The following is a 16,854-nucleotide window of genomic DNA, read 5'->3' as shown; positions in this document are numbered from 1 at the left end:
GGTCAGACCCACCAAGAGCTGAGGTGGAAAAATACTGGAAAGACATATGGGAAAGAAAGGCATCACACAACACCGATGCCCAATGGTTAGTGGACCTAAGAGCTGACCACAGCAACCTCCCAGAACAAGAACCAGTAACCATCTCAATGGCAGACGTCCAAGAAAGTGTCAAAGATGAAGAGCTGGACAGCACCAGGCCCCGATATGATCCATACGTACTGGCTGAAGAAGCTAACTGCACTCCATGAATGCCTAGCAGCACAGATGAACCAGCTGCTGAGGGATGGAACCCACCCAGAATGGCTAACCCAAGGCAGGACAGTCCTAATCATGAAGGACCCCCAGAAGGGACCCATCCCATCCAACTACCGGCCAATTACCTGTCTCTGCACAACATGGAAGGCCCTGTCAGGCATCATTGCGGCAAAAATGAGTAAGCATGTGGCTCAATACATGAGCGAGGCACAGAAAGGAATTGGCAGTAACACCAGAGGAGCCAAGCACCAGCTACTGGCTGATAGAACAGTCGCCCGAGACTGTAAGAAGAGACAGACCAACCTGTGCACTGCCTGGATTGACTACAAGAAAGACTACGACTCAATGCCACACACATGGATACTGGAATGTCTGGAACTGTATAAGATCAACAGGAACCTAAGGACCTTCATACAGAACTCAATGGAAATGTGGAAGACAACCCTAGAGGCCAACTCAAAACCCATTGCCCAAGTCAACATCAAGTGCGGCATATACCAAGGAGATGCGCTATCACCACTGCTGTTCTGCATAGGCCTGAACCCCCTCAGTCAGATCATCACGAAGAGCGGCTACGGGTACCGATTCCGTAGTGGGGCAACAATCAGCCACCTGCTCTACATGGATGACATCAAGCTGTATGCCAGGAATGAGCGAGAAATAGACTCACTGATCCACACCACCCGGATCTACAGCGATGACATAGGGATGTCATTCGGATTGGACAAGTGTGGCCGGATGGTCTCAAAGAGAGGCAAGATGATCCGGACTGAAGGGATTGACCTACCAGAGGGCAACATAGGTGATATCCAAGACAGCTACAAGTACCTTGGCATCCCACAGGCTAATGGAAACCATGAAGAGGCCACAAGGAAGTCAACCACAGCCAAATACCTCCAGAGAGTAAGGCAGGTCCTGAAAAGTCAGCTGAATGGTAAAAACAAGGTCCGAGCCATCAACATGTACGCACTACCAGTCATCAGATACCCCGCTGGTATCATAAACTGGCCAAAGGAGGAGATAGAAGCCACAGATATCAAGACTAGAAAGCTCCTCACCATGCATGGAGGGTTCCACCCCAAGTCCAGCACCCTGAGACTATACACTAAGCGGAAAGAGGGAGGCCGAGGGCTAGTGAGCGTCAAGACCACGGTCCAGGATGAAACATCAAAAATCCGAGAATACATCAGAAAGATGGCCCCAAAGGATGAACTGCTAAGTGAATGTCTCAGGCAGCAGAACCCTGATGAGAGTGCAGAGGAGGAGGAGGAACAGACAACCTGGAGAGACAAACCCCTACATGGCATGTACCACCGTCAGATAGAGGAAGTGGCTGATATCAAGAAATCCTACCAGTGGCTGGATAATGCAGGACTGACAGACAGCACAGAGGCACTAATCATGGCAGCACAAGAACAGGCCATAAGCACAAGAGCCATAGAGGCCAGGATCTACCAGAGTAGATCAGACCCAAGATGCAGACTGTGCAAAGAAGCCCCTGAAACAGTCCAGCACATAGTAGCAGGGTGTAAGATGCTAGCTGGATCAGCGTACATGGAGAGGCACAACCAAGTGGCTGGGATAGTATACAGGAACATCTGCAACCAGTATGGAATAGAAATACCCAAGTCCCAATGGGCCATACCACAGAAGGTGGCTGAGAACAACAGGGCCAAGATTCTGTGGGACTTCAGCTTCCAGACTGACAAACAGATCCTGGCTAACCAACCGGACATAGTGGTGGTGGACAAAGAGCAGAAGAGGGTGGTGGTGATAGATGTGGCGATCCCAGCTGACGCCAACATCAGGAAGAAGGAACATGAGAAACTTGAGAAGTATCAAGGGTTGAAAGAGCAGCTGGAACGGATGTGGAAGGTCAAGGGTTGCGTGGTCCCCGTGGTAGTGGGGGCACTTGGGGCAGTAACCCCCAAACTGGGAGAGTGGCTCCAGCAAATCCCAGGAACAACATCTGAAGCCTCAGTCTAGAAGAGCGCAGTCCTAGGAACATCGAAGATACTGCGCAGAACCCTCAAACTCCCAGGCCTCTGGTAGAGGACCCGAGCTTGAGGATGACATGGATACCACCCCCCCCCCCCCCCCGCCGGGGGTGAGAAGGAGATTTTTATATATATATATATATATATATATATATATATATATATATATATATATATTTTATATATATATAAAAAATAATATTTTTATATATATATATATAAAAAATATTTTATATATATATATATATATATATATATAATTATATTTTATATAAAATTATTTTTTTGTGTATATATAAATTTGCATTTGTAATGTGTGTATATCACTGTTTTGTTGTTTACATTTTCTATTAAAGTTTGCAATTTGCCACATAGTTCTGTTGTGTGATGTATGATGACTCAGTCTTGCATCTTCTTTGTTGCCGCTGCTGCAGGTGCATAGTGCTGCCTAGTGCGTTTACCTACCTCTACTGTGCCGCTGCATAGGTAGTGAATACTTGAATCCCTGCCATTGTGCCTCTGAACTGAGCAATAGAACTGCAATACTATATATAGGTTGTATTATTATTGTGTATTATTATTCCTATGGACTCTTCTCCTTCCTGCACAATTTCTTAAATCTTGATCTGAAATCACACGCATTGCCTATATATTATATATGCCATTTTATGGCTAATCCATGGTGTGTATAGCCCACAATGACGAGTCAATACTCTATTCCATTACTGCCTGTGTAACATTGTAGGTCTGTTTTTCAAGCAAATTGTTTTATGGTTGATCAGTACTTTATAGTTAATAACCTAAGAGAATGAATACATGAATGGTCCTAGTCATAGACCATTACACCATATTTTGTCCTATAATAATGGTGATAAAATTTTTTATTCTAATAATATAAACACTTCAATATACCACATATATGCAATATTGTCTTAGTGATGTATTTAAAGCACTATTTAGGACTTAGAAGACATTTCACCCACTTTGGAGGGTGTTTTGGAGACTTTTTCTACTAATGTAACTGTAATTACGCAAGCTGTCAGCTGATCTGTGGTCAAAAATCGGCAACGCGATTGGTCCAGACCGGTCACATGATGTCCCGACACGTCATTTTTAGAGGAAAATAGTTCGCCACGCGATCGCTCGGTGCGAGGAATTGACAGGATTATAAGGTGAGAACTTTTTTCGCCACACTTTCTAGTACTCATTCTTAGTTTTAAAATAAATATTTCGTAGTTCGGAGACGTCGGAGCGAGATGAAACGAAAACGGGGTTCACCTTACGGCCTACTCAGGTGAGTGAAGCCCATAATGCCGGTGCAGAGGGAAAGCCTGGGCTGGTGTGCTGGCGCCGCATGGAGCCGGAGCATCTCCTGAGCCAGGGCTCCACAACAGAAGTGGGAGCTGTGATTCGCATCCCTGATGCACCAGAGACTGCCTCCAATCGGGCCAGAATGTATTGCATACTGGTAAGCATTCAAGGGGAAACATATCACGCGTTGGTGAATTCTGGTTGTAATCAGACCTAAATCAACCAAAGCCTGGTGCAAGGTGAGGCCTTGGGGAGAGCACAAGTGGTGAAGGTGATGTGTGTGCATGGGGATGTTCACAATTATCCTCTAGTGTCTGTCCATATTCTATTTTGGGGCCAAAAGCATAGAGTTAAGGTGGCAGTTAATGCTCGTCTCACCCACTCACTGATTTTGGGAACAGAAAGGCCAGGGTTTTGAACTTTATTGGAATACCTAGTAGGGAGTGGGTCCTGGCATAAAATGTCATGGGGGGGGGGAATCACCGTTTGGCATTGACTGGAGAAGCTGTCACATGTCATCACTGCATTAGAACGATACGAGTAGTGAGGAGCAGCCCTCCCCTCCTCCTGCCCTTGGGGATTCCCTCGAGGATTTCCCTTTAGAGTAGTGAGGAGACTCTGCGGCGACGAGTACTCTGAGACGAGTAGTGAGGAGACTCTGCGGCATGCATTTGACCAAGTGAAAGTAATCAGTGGTCAAACTCTCCAGCCAAATGCGGCACCTGTCTTCCCATACTTTGCAATTATTAAAGATAGACTGTATCGAGTGATGCAGGACACTCAAACTGGTGAACAAATAACCCAGTTGTTAATCTCTAAGAGCCACAGGGAACTCGTCTTCCATGCGGCTCACTTTAATCCCATGGCCGGACACTTAGGGCAGGATAAAACACTAGCCCGGATAATGGCCCAGTTCTATTGGCCAGGGATTCATGGGATGTTCATTGGTGGTGTGCGTCGTGCCATGAATGCCAATTAGTAAATCCTGTGGCCATTCCAAAAGCGCCTTTGCGCCCTCTCCCTCTCATCAAGATCCCCTTCGAAAGAATTGATATGGATCTCGTTGGGCCATTAGGTCGGTCAGCATGAGGATATTGCTTTATTTTAGTTCTGGTGGACTATGCAACGCGATATCTGGAAGTGGTGTGTCTCTGCAATATCTCAGCACTCAGTATCGCAGAAGCGCTCTTCCGTATTGTCTCCTGGGTCAGGATTCCAAAAGAAATCCTGACAGACCAAGGCACTTCGTTTATGTCACGCACACTGTGGGAGCTGTATGGGTTATTGGGGATTAAATCCATCCGCACCAGCATTTATTACCCACAAACTGATGGTTTGGTAGAGAGGTTCAATCAAACACTTAAAAGTCTAATTCGGAAATTTGTAAGTGAAGTTGCACGCAACTGGAATAAATGGCTCGAGCCCCTGTTATTTGCAGTACGAGAGGTCCTGCAAGCCTCCACAGGATTTTCCCCGTTTGAATTATTATATGAGCAAACGCCATGTGCCATCTTGGACATGCTACAGGAAAATTGGGAGGGGGGACCTTCTAGTAAGAACGAAATTCAATACATTTTCGATCTGTGCGCAAAACTCCACACACTCACTCACTTAACCCAGGAGAATTTGCGGCAGGCAGAAGAACATCAAGCCTGGCTGTAAAACAGGGGCACGTGCTTTAGAGAGTTCACTCTGGGAGACAAAGTACTTGTATTATTGCCCACGTTGAGTTCCAAATTAGTCGCCAAGCGGCAAGGGCCCTTTGAGGTAACATGGCGAGTCGGGGACGTTGACTATGAGGTGAGGCCAGTGGATAGGGGTGGGGCTCTACAAATATACCACCTCAACCTATTAAAGCATTGGAATGAGGGGGTCTCTGTGGTGTTGGTGTCAGTAGTTCTGGAGAAGGCGGAGCTAGGGCCGGAGGTAAAAATAACCAAAACCACAACCCGAACCGCTCCGGTCCCTTGTGGAGATCACCTCTCACTGGCCCAACTCACAGAGGTAGCCAAGTTGCAGGAGGAATTTTCTGACATGTTCTCGCCCCTTCCAGGCCACACCCACCTCAAAGAACAGCACATTGAAACGCCCCCAGGGGTGGTGGTGCGTAGCCGCCCGTACCACTTACCCAAACACAAAAAAAAAAGGTGGTTCAGGACGAACTCAAGGCCATGCTCAATATGAACATAATTGAGGAGTCACACAGTGACTGGAGCAACCCGGTGGTCCTGGTACCCAAGGCCAATGAGTCAGTCCGGTTCTGTGTGGACTATTGAAAAGTCAACGCGGTGTCTAAATCCAATGCATACCCAATGCCTCGCATTGATGAGTTGCTCGATCGGTTAGTCGTGGGTCACTTTTATTCAACACTGGATTTGACAAAGGGATATTGGCAGATCCCCTTGACTCCTGTATCCTGAGAGAAAATGGCTTTTTCCCCACTGTTTGGATTACACCAGTTTGTCACACTTCGTTTTGCTTTGTTTGGGGCTCCTGCTACGTTCCAGCGGCTCATGGACAAGATCCTCCACCCCCACGCCACCTATGCGGCAGCCTATTTAGACGATATAATTATATACAGCAGTGACTGGCCACGGCACATAGAACACCTTAGGGCTGTCCTAGAGTTACTGAGGTGGGCACATCTCACAGCCAACCCAAAAAAGTGTGCAATTGGGTGGGTGGAAGTACGGTATCTGGGTTTTCACTTGGGTCATGGGAAGGTGCATCCCCAAATTGACGAGACAGCAGCAATTGCGGCCTGCCCGAGGCCTAAGTCCAAAAGGGGGTGAGACAGTTCCTGGGGCTGGCTGGCTACTATTGTAGGTTCATACCTAATTATTCAGATGTCACCAGCCCGCTGACTGATCTCACTAAAAAGGGATCACCAGATCCGGTCCAGTGGACGGAGCAATGCCAGTGGGCTTTCACCAGGGTAAAGGCTGCACTGTGTGGGGGGGCCACTCTTACACTCCCCTGACTTCTCTCTCCCCTTTATTTTGCAGACAAATGCATTGGACAGAGGGCTGGGGGCCATTTTGTCCAAGGAGGTGGAGGGTGAGTAACACCCCATGCTGTACATCAGCCGCAAGCTCTCAATGCATGAGAGTAAGTACAGCACCATGGAGAAAGAGTGCTTGGCCATCAAGTGGGTGGTCCTCACCCTCCAATACTACCTGCTGGGGTGCCCTTTCACCCTCTGTTCGGACCACGTGCACCTCCAGTGGCTCCACCACATGAAAGATGCCAATGCGTGGCTGACCCATTGGTATCTAGCCCTCCATCCATTTAAGTTCCACAGGCCGGAGGCTCAGATGGTCATGGCGGACTTCCTGTCCCATCGGGGGGGGGGGGGGTTCCACTGCAGGCCAGACGGTTCCCCAGTCTGAGGCGGGTGGTGGGGGTATGTGGCAGTGGGGGCGTGGCCTAGCATGGGTTTGTGAATGGAGGGTGGGGCCAGGGAAGGTGAGTGGCAAAGTCAATGCACCTGTGCCTAATTATTGTGTGTTTGTGTTGCAGTGACAGACGATAGAACAGGAGGGAGAGAGCAGAGAGAAGGAAGCTCTCCCGACCCGAACACGTGTGTGTATGTGTGTGACTGTGAGAGTGTGAGACGCTGAAAAGTGGAAAATAAAGAAAATAAAGAGCATGTGTGAACATAAATTCCCATCTGCCATGCTTCTGTACTCTTCCCTCATCAGGTAACTGTTACAATAATAGAATAGAAATGATATAATATGTGGACTTTTTTCTCCTTGGAGCTAGATGGCGCCAGTGTGTTTGTCGATTTGCCGTCAGCTCCTACCTGTTCACCCGGTGTCTTGTCTGTTTGTGTTCCTCCTGCTGTTGTTCTGGGGCTACTCAGATGCATCTACTTGGATTTATGACCGTCAATTACTGCTGAACATTCGAAATTCACTAGAGAGCCAATTTAGTGACTGTCTGGCTCCATTCAGTTGCCACCCAATGTTTACGCACCCTCTCGCAGATTGCGTCCACCGGCTGCCCTGCTGTATCACTCCTCTGAGAAAATGGCACAGGAAGAGGGGAACCTGTGGCGGTGCCCGGGTATGAGTCAGGAAAAGGGCGAGTGTTGCCCTTGTGCTATGGTCCTGTCTGCTATCCATCAAGCATACAGGACAGAGTGACCTATGCCTTGCCCGGCGATCGCAGGATCCGAGCTACTCCTTTCACATATCCATCGCTCCACACCGGAGCCAGACGCTCTCTGCCCGGCTGAGTCTGCGTGTCCGAAGCGGCGGAGTGAACCTCCTTAACATTCGTCAGCTGGAATACACTGGTTGTCGCCGAGAGTCAGCTAATTTTTCGGCAAAAGTGGCTCTGGTAAACTGCCGGTTGGTATCAAACAAGACTTTCATTTTAAATGACCTCTTCACTGATCGTGACTTGGACTTTCTGTTTTTAACCGAGACATGGATTGGAGCTGGCGCTGGTGAGTTATCTGCCTTTGGAGAACTTTGTCTTACAAACTGCTCCTTCATTAGCACCCCGAGGCCTGCTGGCAGGGGTGGTGGCGTGGCTTTAGTTTTTAAAAAACGTTTTAAAGTGCTTAGACTCTCTGTAGAAAGTTACTCCACCTTCGAACTGCAGTGCATAAAAATAGATTCTGCTACGGCACCATTGGTTTGCGTACTGATCTATAGACCTCCTTAACCTAACAAAGACTTTATAGCGGAGTTCTTGGACTTTCTGTCTCAGTCAATAACATTATATGACCATCTGTTAATACTGGGTGACTTTAATATCCACATCTGTTGTCTGGGTAAACTCATGGTTGGTGAATTCTGCCATGTATTGGACTCTTTTGGACTTCAACACATTAACACTGACACTCATATTCATGGACATACTCTTGATCTGGTTTTATCATATGGATTTTCTGTTCACAATGTAAAAATTGAAAATGCGACCTTCTCTGACCATATGCCTATTGTGTTTGACGTCACTTTCTCAAAGTCTCTGCTTAGCGCTAAATCCCCAGGCCACTATTCTGGTTATATGAATTCTCATACTGCTATTGTGTTTTCTGAATGTTTTCAACGTAATGCTGTCTCAACTGCCATTTCTACTGCTGGCACTCTTCTTTCAAGCTCTCATGATTTACTATGCCTCTTCAACTCCTCTTGTTTGGCGATACTAGACTCTATAGCCCCCCCCTTAAATATAAACGCCCCAAACTAAAATCTCAACAGTGGCTGGATGACTCCACCCGCTCTCTCAGGCAGGCCTGTCGGAAAGCGGAGCGGAGATGGAAAAAGGATCGTCTTACTGTCTCTCTGGATAGTTTTAAATATTCCTTAGAAAATTATCAAACAGCAGCTAAAAAGGCAAGAGCCAAATATTTTTCTGATCACATTAGTAAACATTCTCATAGACCTAAAATCCTTTTTAGTACCATTAACTCAGTGATAAACCCACCAATTTCTATGGATGTTGAAGCATCTACAGACATCTGCGAGAATTTTCTTAACTTTTTCAACGATAAAATTGAAAAGATCAGATCTCAGTTCTCTTCCTCTCCACTCCATACTCTTCTGGACCGGCCAGGTGCCACAGCTGTTTTTAACCAATTCCAACAGGTTTCCTACTCAGAGCTAAAGGATATAGTAATGCATATGAAACCTACATCCTCACCCCAGGATGTTGTTCCCTCTCATATCATTAAAGATACTTTTGATATAGTTGGCCCTAGCATCCAAGTTATCATTAATTCATGCCTAACCACCGGCACTGTCCCAGCATGTTTTAAGCATGCAGTTGTCCAGCCCATGCTTAAGAAACATAATCTTGATGCCAGGTGTCCAAAAAATTACCGTCCCATATCAAAGCTATCTTTTATCTCAAAAGCGCTAGAAAAAGTTGTTCTGTCACAGCTGTTACCTTTCCTAAGTTCAAATGAGTTACTGGAACCCTTTCAGTCAGGTTTCAGACCTCTCCATAGTACTGAAACTGCTCTGTTAAAGGTGACAAATGATCTCTTACTCACTTTAGACTCTGGTGAAAATGCTATTCTGATTTTATTGGACCTTAGTGCAGCTTTTGACACAGTCGACCACAACATCCTACTGTCCCGCCTTGAACATTGGGTGGGCATTACTGGTACAGCATTAGACTGGTTCATCTCTTACATCACCCAGAGGACTTTTTCCGTTTCTTTAGAAAATTTCTTTTCCTCCTCTGCCCCTGTCTTCTATGGGGTCCCTCAGGGGTCCATACTGGGGCCAATTTTGTTCTGCCTGTATATGCTATGTCTAGGCAACATCATTAGGAAGCACAACATCTCTTTCCACCTTTATGCTGATGACTCCCAGCTGTATCTTGCCTTAAAAACTAATGCTTCCATCCAACCTCTCATTAACTGCCTCCATGACATTAAGTCTTGGATGTCAAATAATTTTCTTCAACTAAACAGTGATAAAACTGAAGTTATCATTTTTGGCCCTCATAAATCTCTAAACCACTTCTCTACTAGCTTAGATTATCTCTCCCCATATGTCAAGTCCCATGCCAGGAACTTGGGTGTCATCCTTGACTCTGAGCTCCGCCTTGATAAACAAATCAGCTCTGTTGTCAAAAAGTTACTATCAGTTAAGAATTATTGCCAAACTGAAATCCTTTCTGTCCTATCATGATTTGGAGAAAGTCATTCATGCCTTCATCACATCACGCTTAGACTACTGCAATTCCTTATACCTTGGCCTCCCTCAGTCTTTTCTATCACGTCTTCAATTAGTCCAAAATGCAGCTGCAAGACTGTTGACAGGCACTAGGAAGCGGGAGCATATTACTCCAACTCTTGCCTCCTTGCATTGGCTCCCCATTCAATTCAGGGTAAAATTTAAGGTTTTACTGCTTGTTTTTAAAGGGATAGTTCGGGATTTTTGACATGAATCTGTATGGCATCCCCATCAATAGTGTCGTGCAAACACACTGACTTACCCCTGACAGCATCCTGTGAGTCCAATTCTTGTCCAGTTTTGGTCCAGACGAAAGTAGTCCGGCAAGTTTGTTGGGGTCACGAAAGTAAAACGTTTTTCGTCTCAAAACAGTATGTGTTCAAAAGAGTGATATATTTGCATCACAAAACCGTTGCCAAATAAAAAGTCAGACCTCAAAATCGCTTGGCACTATTTTCTCTCCCTTCTTATCACTGCACGCTGCCACCAGGTGACAGCGAAACGCAGACCCACTAAGCTGGTGGGAGACCAAGGCTGCACTCTATCCATGGCTTACACACGTGATGGCATGGAGGATGTGTATAGTGGCAGCATCTGTCCCCCAGAGAGGATCTTTTCAAAAGCAGGACAGATTATAACTGAGAGGAGAAATAGAATCAGAATTAACTAGTTAATTGCAGCAATTAAAGGAATAGGTAGGAAAAGGAAGGCGCAAAGACACCGCGCAGCGCCTGAAAACGGGTTTTCAGGCGCTGCGCACCCGTTTTCAGGCGCTGCGTGGTGTCTTTGCGCCTGCAGCGGTGCTTTGCCTGTGCTGTGGCTGAAAATAGTTCCAGATATAAATTGGTCTAGTAAATCCCTTCGTGTTAATTTGCATTGATATGTGTACTCGATGTGAATGTACAAGTCATGAGAAATAATTATAAAAAATCTTGAGTTATTTAATTCACTTTTGCAACGACAATGCTAGCTGGACACGCCGGACTACAGCGACTACGCTAAGCTAAGCTAACCTGGGCGTTTATAGATCAGGACAATGGCTGGGTTGGCTACAAAACGCTTTGGCTCACTCATCCAACTCTAGGGACTGCAGGGACTGACTCAATTTCATCTGGGGGTGGAGTATTCCTTTAAATCAAAAATAAAATCTTGGGAGCCGAAAGAGCCGGCTCCTTATAGTAAGAAGAGCCAAAAGAGCCGAAATTCCCATCACTAGTAAACAATGAATGAAACAGCCGTGGCTGTCACCTGGCAGCAGCGCGCAGTGATAAGAAGGGAGAGAAAATAGTACCAAGCAATTTCGAGGTCTGACTTTTTATTTGGCAACGGTTTTGTGATGCAAATATATCACTCTTTTGAACACATACTGTTTTGAGACGAAAAACGTTTTACTTTTGTGACCCCAACAAACTTGCCGGACTACTTTCGTCTGGACCAAAACTGGACAAGAACTGGACTCACAGGATGCTGTCAGGGGTAAGTCAGTGTGTTTGCACGACACTATTGATGGGGATGCCATACAGATTCATGTCAAAAATCCCAAACTATCCTTTTAAGGCTTTACATGGCCAGGCTCCATCCTATATTAGTAGCCTCATCCACACACAATCCACATCCAGATCCCTTAGATCTGCAAATAAAGACTTATTAATTGTGCCCAGAACACGCATGAAAACGAAAGGTGACAGGGCTTTCTCTGTTGCCGCTCCATGTCTATGGAACCAATTACCTTCTAATGTTAAAAGTGCCTCTTCCATTTTAATTTTCAAATCCCGACTTAAAACTTATCTTTATACTCTGGCTTTTCCTTTGTCTTAACCCCCTTTTCCTGCTCTATTTCTCAAAACTCCTGTGTACTTATATTTGTGGTTTTGTTTATAATTGTGTGTGTTATCCCTTTTCTGTGATTATTTATTCCTTCTTGTTTTATTAACTCTGTACAGCACTTTGGTCAGTTTAAAACTGTGTTTTTTAAATGTGCTTTATAAATAAATATTACTTACTTACTAATAAAAGCGGCTAGAGATAATATAATATAATATAATATAATATAATATAATATAATATAATATAATATAATATAATATAATATAATATGGTGTAATGGTGATGTAATGGTGAGCATATCACCTCACAGTAAGAAGGTCCTGGGTTCAAGCCCAGTGGCCGATAAGGGCCTTTCTGTGTGGAGTTTGGATGTTCTCCCCGTGTCTGTGTGGGTTTCCTCTGGGTGCTCCGGTTTCCCCCACAGTCCAAAGACATGCAGATTAGGAGAATTGGTGTCTCCAAATTGACCATAGGTGTGAATGTGAGTATGAATGGTTATTTCTCTCTATGCGTCAGCCCTGCAATGATCTGGCAACTTCTCCAGGGTGTACCCTGCCTCTCTCCCATATTCAGCTGGGATAGGTTACAGCTTGCCTGCGACACTGTACAGGATAAGCCGTTACGGATAATGGATGGATGGATAATTATGTGAGGTTCAGTTAGCGTTGCATACAAACAGCTTGTAGAAATGTCCTTCAAAGGGCTACCATCCATCCATTCATTACCTGTAGCCACTTATCCTGTTCTACAGGGTCGCAGGCAAGCTGGAGCCTATCCCAGCTGACTATGGGCGAGAGGTGGGGTACACCCTGGACAAGTCGCCAGGTTATCGCTGGGCTGACACAGAAACAAACAACCATTTCAAAGGGCTACCTTGTACTTTTGAGTACATTTCAGAGCCACAAAAGTTTATTTTCAAGATTTTTGTACTCTGACTTGAGTAAAGAAGTTGAATTAGTACTTCTGCTTTTATCAGAGTATTTTTTTACACAAGCATCTGCACTTCTACTTAAGTAAATAAGGTGTGTTCTTTTATGACCTCTTTTGCTCACCCACTTCCTTGCCTTTTGGAGAATGGTCAAAAACTCTCTGAAAGAGCTCCAGGAAGTGCTCATTAGAGGTGGTCTGCTCTCTTCCATGGGTCCAAATGGCAGTAGCCCAGGTCAGTGCCCTATCTGTGAGCAAGTGGATGAACCAAGTAACCTTCATCCTCTCTGTCACTAGCTCTTGACTGGAGAAATACAAGAAGCATTGAAGCATGAAACTTTTGGATGAAGTGGGATCATCTGAATATTTGTTGGGGTGAGCAATCAGTGACAGAGCAGATTGAGAGGGTTTGCTAAATTACACTGGTACTTCAGCTGGATAGATTGCTAACTATCCATGTGTCATGCTCAGATATATTCTACGAATTCTCAATTACACTCTGTAATAGTACAATCAGTTTACCTTCCAGGCCCAAACTCAAATACACTACACTAGTGAAAAGTAGAGTAAATTTACTATCCAGGGCCATGCTCAAATATACTTTACTACACTATATTTACTATACAGGTCCATGGTTAAATATACTTTACTACACTATATTTACTATCCTGGGGCAACTACACCGTTGTCTGAGTGACACTACTGGGGTGAATAAGTTCTGTTTTGTGTTGATGTGGCATACTATTGTCCCCACTCCTGTCTTCTCTTCAGCCTAAACCACTTCAAGGTTTTCTCTGCTGCTTCTGAGTTGGAAAGGATGGCTGTCCTTCTGTTGAGCACACTCATGCCCAGAGTACCATGGGCCATGCTAAGGGACTGATCTGCGAACCCACTGCAGCCAACTATGATTGTCATGCACCTGGATCTCCTCCCTTTCCTTGATCATCTCTCCATTTTTGGTATTCTTCCTTTCCTGTGCCTACTCTCATCATCTCCTCAAAAGGCACAGTGAGCTCAAGCAGGATGATCAGTTTGTTGTTCTCCAAGATCAGATTAATGTCTGATCTCAGTGAAATCTGGGTGATATGAGGTGAAATATTAAGCCGCCTTTCCAAGTCAACCGTCAATAGCTTCCAGGTGTGGAGCTCAACTATCATCACACAAAAGCTCTGTTTATCAAGTTTACTTACTTGTTTACATACATGAAACTATTTCAGGTTTACCAGGTAAAGAGCTATAATGTGCAGTGTAGCTGAGCACCCAATATGGCAGACCTGTGTAATTATTTCCATGACATAATCTGATATCGGGTGGCACGGTGGTGTAGTGGTTAGCGCTGTCACCTCACAGCAAGAAGGTCCGGGTTCGAGCCCTGTGGCCGGCGAGGGCCTTTCTGTGTGGAGTTTGCATGTTCTCCCCGTGTCTGCGTGGGTTTCCTCCGGGTGCTCCGGTTTCCCCCACAGTCCAAAGACATGCAGGTTAGGTTAACTGGTGACTCTAAATTGACCGTAGGTGTGAATGGTTGTCTGTGTCTATGTGTCAGCCCTGTGATGACCTGGCGACTTGTCCAGGGTGTACCCCGCCTTTCGCCCGTAGTCAGCTGGGATTGGCTCCAGCTTGCCTGCGACCCTGTAGAACAGGATAAAGCGGCTAGAGATAATGAGATAAGATAATCTGATATCAAGAACACATGTTATCACAATATGTTATAGAATACTGGCAACATTTTATTTGGATCATCTTGCACAGTGTGACGATTCATAATCCTAAAAGACAGCAGGAATTGTGCAGTGTAAACCCAGCCTTAACCTGACTGATTTTCTCTTTGTGTGGGTGTGTTTGTGTCTCCACCTAGTCTGGCTAAAGCTGGGCATACACTGTGCGATTTTTGGCCCGATTTTTACACGATTTTCGCTCGTGCGACTATTTTTGAGATCGGGCCGAGTTTTGGCTCAATCGTGCATCACGGATCATGTAGTATACATGGGGTAACGACAAGCGATTAACACCTCACGACCTCCTCCCGATCGATCGGATGAAAATCAAACCTGTTTGAAATCCTGGTCGCCCATCGTGAGGCTATCGCACTGTCGAAGCAGTGTCACGAGCCGATTTACCTCAACCTGTCACACTACACATGCGCGAACACAGATACGGAAGAGAAAACAAACACTGGGCAGCCATGGGCGCCGCCAGGGGGGGAAAGGTTAGAACAATTCTAGGGGCCCAGCACTGCCATGGGGCCCTTTAAGGGGCTGATAATATGCTTTTGATGATTTTAATAAGACTTTTGAGATAACAACAATGCAATATTCCATCTGGTAAAATGAGCTAATTGAACAAGGTTGTCTATTTTTTGAGTTCTTCAACATATTGTCATTTAACCCTCCCCCTTTTGCGAAATGGTATGGTCCAGTTCTGGTAGAAGCGCGATGCGTTAAATCTGTGTGCTGATCAGTGCAACGCTACTTGCTGCTGTGTCGCGGTGCAGCAGCCAGCCAGCAGTGGAGTGCGTACAGTCTATGATCGCTAAATATGAAGAGTGGCTGTCAAAAACGTAAAGAAAGGCAGCTGAAAGCTGAGAGGGACCGGAGAGGCAGGCAACTGGTCACTCAGTTTTTCCCAAAGAAAGGTAGCTATCGCTCACATGTGTGTTCAAAATATTAGCGAATGGTAAATGAACAGTATGAACGTGGTTGGATTAGCCTATCAAGAGAACACTTTTACAGTTTGTACAGTGACATTTTTTCCATTTTAATAACTGAACTGACTTGTGTGATAAACAAGATGAAATATTACTTTATGCTGGTGCTAATAACTAGTGCTAATAACCAGTTTCATAACTAATGGGGTGCCCTAAATATGCACAGATTCAGCCTCAGGGGGACCTCCGCCCTACCAAACCACTGAACCCCCCTTTGGAGAAGGAGGTAAGCAGCAATACAACCCATACATGCTTTAGGATTGAAGTTTTTAATGAGCGAGCGCCATATACAGTTTGCTAGATTAAAGTGTTGCTAATGTAACAGACGTTGCGTTGTGTTGTTCACCAGTCTTTTTATTATGAAGAAATGAGACACAAATACACTGCTGAGGACGGGCTGCAAACGTCCTGTGGCATTGGCGCTTTATTTCCAAAACGAACTGAAAGAGGCAGCGCCTCGTTCCCATAACTACCTGCGCTCTTAAAGGGCCAGCGCAGAATTTCCCCACCACTACACACAATGGCAAGTGGAAAAAAATAAACCCGTTATAGGCCGTAAGGTGAACCCCGTTTTCGTTTCATCTCGCTCCGACGTCTCCGAACTACGAAATATTTATTTTAAAACTAAGAATGAGTACTAGAAAGTGTGGCGAAAAAAGTTCTCACCTTATAATCCTGTCAATTCCTCGCACCGAGCGATCGCGTGGCGAACTATTTTCCTCTAAAAATGACGTGTCGGGACATCATGTGACCGGTCTGGACCAATCGCGTTGCCGATTTTTGACCACAGATCAGCTGACAGCTTGCGTAATTACAGTTACATTAGTAGAAAAAGTCTCCAAAACACCCTCCAAAGTGGGTGAAATGTCTTCTAAGTCCTAAATAGTGCTTTAAATACATCACTAAGACAATATTGCATATATGTGGTATATTGAAGTGTTTATATTATTAGAATAAAAAATTTTATCACCATTATTATAGGACAAAATATGGTGTAATGGTCTATGACTAGGACCATTCATGTATTCATTCTCTTAGGTTATTAACTATAAAGTACTGATCAACCATAAAACAATTTGCTTGAAAAACAGACCTACAATGTTACACAGGCAGTAATGGAATAGAGTATTGACTC

This window comes from Neoarius graeffei, chromosome 5 (genome assembly GCF_027579695.1).
Source record: "Neoarius graeffei isolate fNeoGra1 chromosome 5, fNeoGra1.pri, whole genome shotgun sequence".
In the NCBI taxonomy this organism is placed as follows: domain Eukaryota; kingdom Metazoa; phylum Chordata; class Actinopteri; order Siluriformes; family Ariidae; genus Neoarius; species Neoarius graeffei.
Note: the sequence above shows the minus strand (reverse complement) of the source record.